Source organism: Octopus sinensis, linkage group LG11, assembly GCF_006345805.1.
Source record: "Octopus sinensis linkage group LG11, ASM634580v1, whole genome shotgun sequence".
Classification (NCBI taxonomy): Eukaryota; Metazoa; Mollusca; class Cephalopoda; order Octopoda; family Octopodidae; genus Octopus; species Octopus sinensis.
The window spans coordinates 34,812,580-34,818,744 of NC_043007.1; the positions used below are offsets into that span (position 1 = coordinate 34,812,580).

The 6,165-nt window shown below is 39.4% G+C and overlaps 1 protein-coding gene across 2 annotated transcripts in view; it reads left to right on the forward strand.

The window, feature by feature from the left end:
- Positions 1-6,165, forward strand: part of LOC115217591 — a 140,622-nt gene that overhangs the window by 29,615 nt on the left and 104,842 nt on the right. The window lies entirely within an intron of this gene.

Consider the following 6,165-nt stretch of genomic DNA (forward strand, 5'->3'; position numbering starts at 1 on the left):
GGCTTTAAGGGTGCTGCGAGAGGTCTGATTGGAAGCCCAACCACCCAAGTTCTTTTACAGGGCTTAGAAAAACTGAAGGACTGTTGCAATAAGTGTGTAAATCTAAGAGAGGAATATGTTCAGTTAAATTATAACTGATCTGCCTGTATTTTCTTTTACCCAAAGCCAGGAAATTTTCAGCACCCACTTGTAATCAACCATATATACTGTAAATCTTCGAGTATAGTCTGCCCTTGAGTATAATACGCAGGGGATTTTTAGGGGCCTGTACCTCTGAAAAACCTAAACCTTGTGTATAATACGCACTCCTCAAACTTGAGTCGTGTGTAATTAAGCCAGCAGCACCTAGTCGAATAAACACTTCTGCGCATGCATAATACAATAATGGTGATGTTCTTAACTGTTATATGGGAATGTAAATATGTTTGCAAATTGCTTTTGTTACATGTTATTCTGTGTTCTGAATACTTTTATTTTAATAAATGTTGCTTACTGCAAGTTATGGATGATTCTTTTATGACTTCATTGCTTTCAGGCTTAGCTTAAGGTATTTTCGCGCCCGACATCACAAAATATGTCTGAATAAACATTGCTGGACAGCAAATAGAGACTCAGACATTGCTCAGAAAATATTTTTCATTTTTAACCTCATGTATAGTACGCACTAAGGATTTTGACCTTTAAATTTTGGGGAAAAAATGCAGATGATACTCGAGGATTTATGGTACATATATCATCATCATCCTCATCATTATCATTTAGCATCTGTTTTCTATACTGACACGGGTTGGACAGGTTGACAGGATCAGGTGGGCCACAAGACTACTTTGTGCTTCATGTCAGCTTGTATGGCAGGATGTCTTTTCTAATGCCAACTACTTCACAGTGTGTAGTGGGTACTTTTCTCATTGCACTAGGGAGTTGCCAAATATCTTGCGAAACATGAAAAGACACGAAATTACTTGGGATCATCTTCTCGTTAGGACCTCCCATTGTGGCTGTGGTAACCCAGGTTTGAATCTTGGTCATGGCAGCCTCCTTTGAATTTTAGAGAGGTGCAGGTGTGGGCTATGTGGTAAGAAGCTTGCTTCCCAACCGCACTGTTCCGGGTTCAGTCCTACAGCATGGCACCATGGGCAAATGTCTTCTACTATAGCCTCAGGCCAACCAAAGCTTTATGAGTGGATTTGGTGGACAGAAACTGAAAGAAGCCCTTCATGTGTGTGTGTGTAAGTGAGTGTCTGTGTTTGTCCCCACCACCACCATTTGACAACCAGTGTTGGTGTGTTTACATCCTCATAGCTTAGCAGTTCAGCAAAAGAGTCTGTATGAATAAGTACCAGGCTTAAAAAATAAAAAAATAAAAAAATAATAAGTCCTAGGGTTGATTTGTTTGACTGAAACCCTTCAAGGTGGTGCCTCAGCACAGCAGCAGTCAAATGACTGAAATAAATAAAAGATAAAATAAAAAATAAAAGAATCCCCATAAGGGCTCATGGCATGAAACAAACCCCTAGTACACACTGTGTGTGTGTGTATGTGTGTGTACCCTTATCTTTAACATCACATGATGGTTGTAAACAAGCATCACTGTCATGCAAGTGAGGCTGTTTGTTTCTAGGCTCCTGTGGCATTGGTTCTTCTTCTTCTTCCTCTTCCCCTCCCCCTCCTCCTCCTCTCTCTCTCTCTCTTTCTCTCTCTATCTATCTACTTATCTCATTCTTTCACTCACTAAATATAGACAATACATTCTTCTCTCCACCCTCACCTCACATACTCACTCACTTTCTACAAACTTTGCATCTCTCTCATAGGTACTTCTCTCTCACTCTTTTATCTCCCCCCTCTCTCTCTTTCTCTCTCCCTCTCTCTCTCTCTCTTTCATCTCCTACACTCAATCTCTCACATACTGCCATGCTCTCTCTCTCTCTCCCCCCGTCTCTCTCTCATTCTCACACCCAGATGTACTAAATAACACCATTTCTTTTCTCTTCCAACCAGACTTCTAAAGAAAATCTCCAAGACATTGATTAACTCGGTGTAATAATTGTGCAGGTGCAGTAATACAGCAAAGCTGTGATACTGCATCATAGCAATACTGCGATACAGAGCAAGCCATTATCATGGGCATTCATCTTATTCTTTAGGCTTTTAATTATTCTATATTTCATGAAACCAAACTCACTCTCACACATACCCACACACATACACTCATTCTGCACAAGTATTGAATATATAATATCTATAATAACTAACTAACTATATATATATATATATATATATATATAATACTGATGGCATGTAAGAGAACCGTCCGAACGTGGCCATTGCCAGTGCCGCCCCGACTGGCCTCCATGCCGGTGGCACGTAAAATGCTCCATCCGATTGTGGCCATTGCCAGCCTCGTCTGGCCCCGTGCCGGTGGCACGTAAAAATCACCATCCGATCGTGGCCATTGCCAGCCTCGTCTGGCACCTGTGCAGGTGGCACGTAAAAAGCACCCACTACACTCACGGAGTGGTTGGCATTAGGAAGGGCATCCAGCTGTAGAAACACTGCCAGATCAGACTGGGCCTGGCACAGCCTTCTGGCTTCCCAGACCCCAGTTTAACCATCCAACCCATGCTAGCATGGAAAACGGATGTTAAACAATGATGATCGTGCTTGCTTGCTTCATGCTTTTGCTTAATGGAGGCAGAGGTCTTCCTGAGTTAGTGGTGCCAGGGGCATCATCATGCATAGAGCCAACCAGGTCTGCCACTGCTTCCCATTGCTGGTGATTCCATGCCAGCCCCTCTAGCAACAGCCCACCTACCCTACTCACCTATATATAATGCAGAGTTGTCCTGAATTCCCTACACAACAATAAGCTTATTCATGTTTCCTTCCATCGTATTTGAACCTCTCAACACCTCACATAAAGCCTCCTGCCTTCTCTCTCATGGTATTCTTCTCTATTGAGGTGGCTCTTGAGTTACAAGGCAACCTCACTAATGCTGGTGCCTTGATAAAAGCATACAGTTCACCTTGAAAAGTAACTAGCATCATTAAGGAAGGGTCACCAACCATGGAAACTGTGCCAAAACAGAGACATTAGAGTGAGATTTTGTCCTCTAACTCTCAGTCCATAGACAATGCTCAACTCATACCAGTAGTACAAACCGGCATAAAATGATGATGGTGAGGATGGTGTTAGGTTAAATGTGTGTGTGTAAATACATACGTACATATGTGTGTGTACATGTGCTATATGTATGTATGTTATTATAATTATCAGTTTAATAAATAAATAAGTTAACATTTTTAATGTCCAAAAGTTGATGAACCACCTATTGTTCTCCACCATTTTCTTATTTGTGTTATACATATATATATATATGTATGTATGTATTCATTCTATTTATCAAAGAAAGCATAAGCACACAAGTTCATATGTACCAGCGTTTCTGCGTACCATATTCACTCACAAGCCTTTGATCAAATCAAGACTATAGCAGAAGGCACTTGCCCGATGTTTCGCACAGTTGGAGTGAACCTGAGACCATGTGGATGGGAAGCAAACTTGTTACCCGCACAACCATGTCACCCGTATACAAATAGTTCTGTCTCCTTGCTTTGACTTCATGTGATGCTTTGTAAAACGAATGTCTCTGTCATGCAAACAGTGTCCCTTCATTTCCAATGTTCTTTGATCTTGAAAACGTGTCTGGTTGTGGAGAAATATTACTTTGCTTGGAAACAGGTGAGGGTTGGTGATAGGAAGGGCATTCAGCCGCAGAAACTCAATCTCAAAAAAACTCCGTCTGTGCCACCCACCAATGACAAGCATGAAAAACAAGATGTTAAATGATGGTCATGATGGCGATGACGACAATAACGATGATGATGATGATGATGTTAGAGACACTTCAGTACGTGTGTGTGTGCGTACATGTGTGTGTGTGTGTGCTTGTGTATTTATAATCCTCAAAACTTTTGGCCTGTGAATTATTTATTTAGCTCTAAAACCAAGTAAGAAAAATATACATATTCTTGGATTCTTGAATTTTGCATTGTATTTATCATATTTATACAATGAAGACTCTCACTTTCTCTCTCTCTCTCTCTCTCTTTCTCTCTGTCTCGTTTTCATTCTGCCTCTTTCTCTTTTTCTTTCTCATTCTCTCTATGTATGTGTGTGAATATGTACATATACCTACACAGACATACAAACTACATATGTGTGTTTTTGTGTGTGTGTGTGTGTGAGTAGATAAATATGGATATATGTATATACATACATTCATACATACATACATACGTACATATATATACATACACATACATACATACATGTTATATAATGAGAGCCAAAAAAGGAAAACAGGCACTTGGAAATGTAGGTCACATATATCAAGAAATAGGACATATATATATTATATATATATATATATATAAACACATGTGATGTATTTATTTTCAAGTGTTTATTCATTTCTGGCTATAATTAGTCCATCAGTCGGAACGCATTGCGATATTTCCTGCAGCTCTACACAGGAAATATTTCAATTTGTGTATATAAGGAACCACTTTTCATCTAAACACCTCTCATTAAAAAAAAAAACGATAGAGTTCAAATTTTCTTTTTTTAAGGGTATTTTTGTGTTTTCATTTTAGTCCTTTACACCTCTGAGATTAGTTGTCGTTTCTAAAACACATCTAGGTCTAAATTAAACACTGATTATTCATTTATCGTATGCAAACCTGAATATACTCTGTTTTGTGGATGTACAATGTTGTATTTTGATAAAAGTGAGAATCATATTTGTTTGTTGTTTGTTCCTTCTTGAGCTATGCCTGGCTCATAAGGGCCGGTTTTCCCAGTTTCCTTGGCGTATAGGTTCCCCACCTGGATGGGACGCCGGTCCATTGCAGGTGAGCTGCAAGATGCAGGAGGAAAGAGTGAGAGAAAGTTGTGGTGAAAGAGTCAGCAGAAGTTCGCTATTACCTTCTGCCGGAGCCGCATGGAGCTTAGGTGTGTCGCTCATAAATACACACATCGCCCTGTCTGAGATTCAAACCCACGATCCCTCGACCGCGCGTCTGCTACTCTAACCAATAGGTCATGTTCCTCCACATAGAATCATATTTGCTTATATATGATATGAATTCATGTATAATGTATACCCATAATTAAGGGCAATAAAATCTTGGAAACAAAAATATATTTTTCATATATAATAGGTAGTAACTTTTCTTTAGTTTTATTATGTTTTAGACTGTTTAGCCAGATTTATTATAATTGCTGTGTAAAATACAGCAATTATAATGCAGCCCCATCTTGAGAGGTTCAGTCAAACAAATTGACCCCAGTACCTATTTTTTTTAACCTTGGTACTTATTTTATCAGTCTTTTTAGGTAAACTACTAAGTTATGGAATGTAAACCAACATCCACTGGTTGTCAAGTGATGGCAGGGGTCAAACACTAACACAATCACTTGCAAGGGGACACACATACATGCACGCACACACATACTCGCATGAACACATTCACACACACATGGATATGCTCATGTATATTGACAATAGGCTTGTTTCAGTTTCTTATTTCTTTATTGCTCACCAGGGGCTAAACATAGAGGGGACAAACAAGGACAGATAAACAGATTAAGTCAATTACATCGACCTCAGTGCACAACTGGTACTTAATTTATCGACCCCAAAAGGATGACAAAGTCAACCGCAGCGAAATTTGAACTCAGAACAGTGGCAGACGAAATACCACAAAGCATTTCGCCTGGCGTGCTAACATTTCTGCCAGCTCACCACCTTAGGCTTGTTTCAGTTTCTGTCAATCAGATCCACTCACAAAGCTTTGTCAGTCCAGGGCTATAGTAGAAGACACTGGCCCAAGGTATCGCACAGTAGGACTAAACCTGGAACCATGTGGATGGGTAGCAAACGTCTTACCACAAGAGAATGTTTAGCCAGATTTATTATAATTGCTGTATAAAATATTATATTCGATGGCATAAAAGATGCATGGGCATATTAGATGCATCTCTATATCATCAGTACATATTCAGCTAAAATATTTTTAGTGCATGAGAGCATATAATATTTAACCCTTTAGTGTTCAGATTACTCTGTTAAATGTAATACTTTTACACTCAAATTGTTTTGA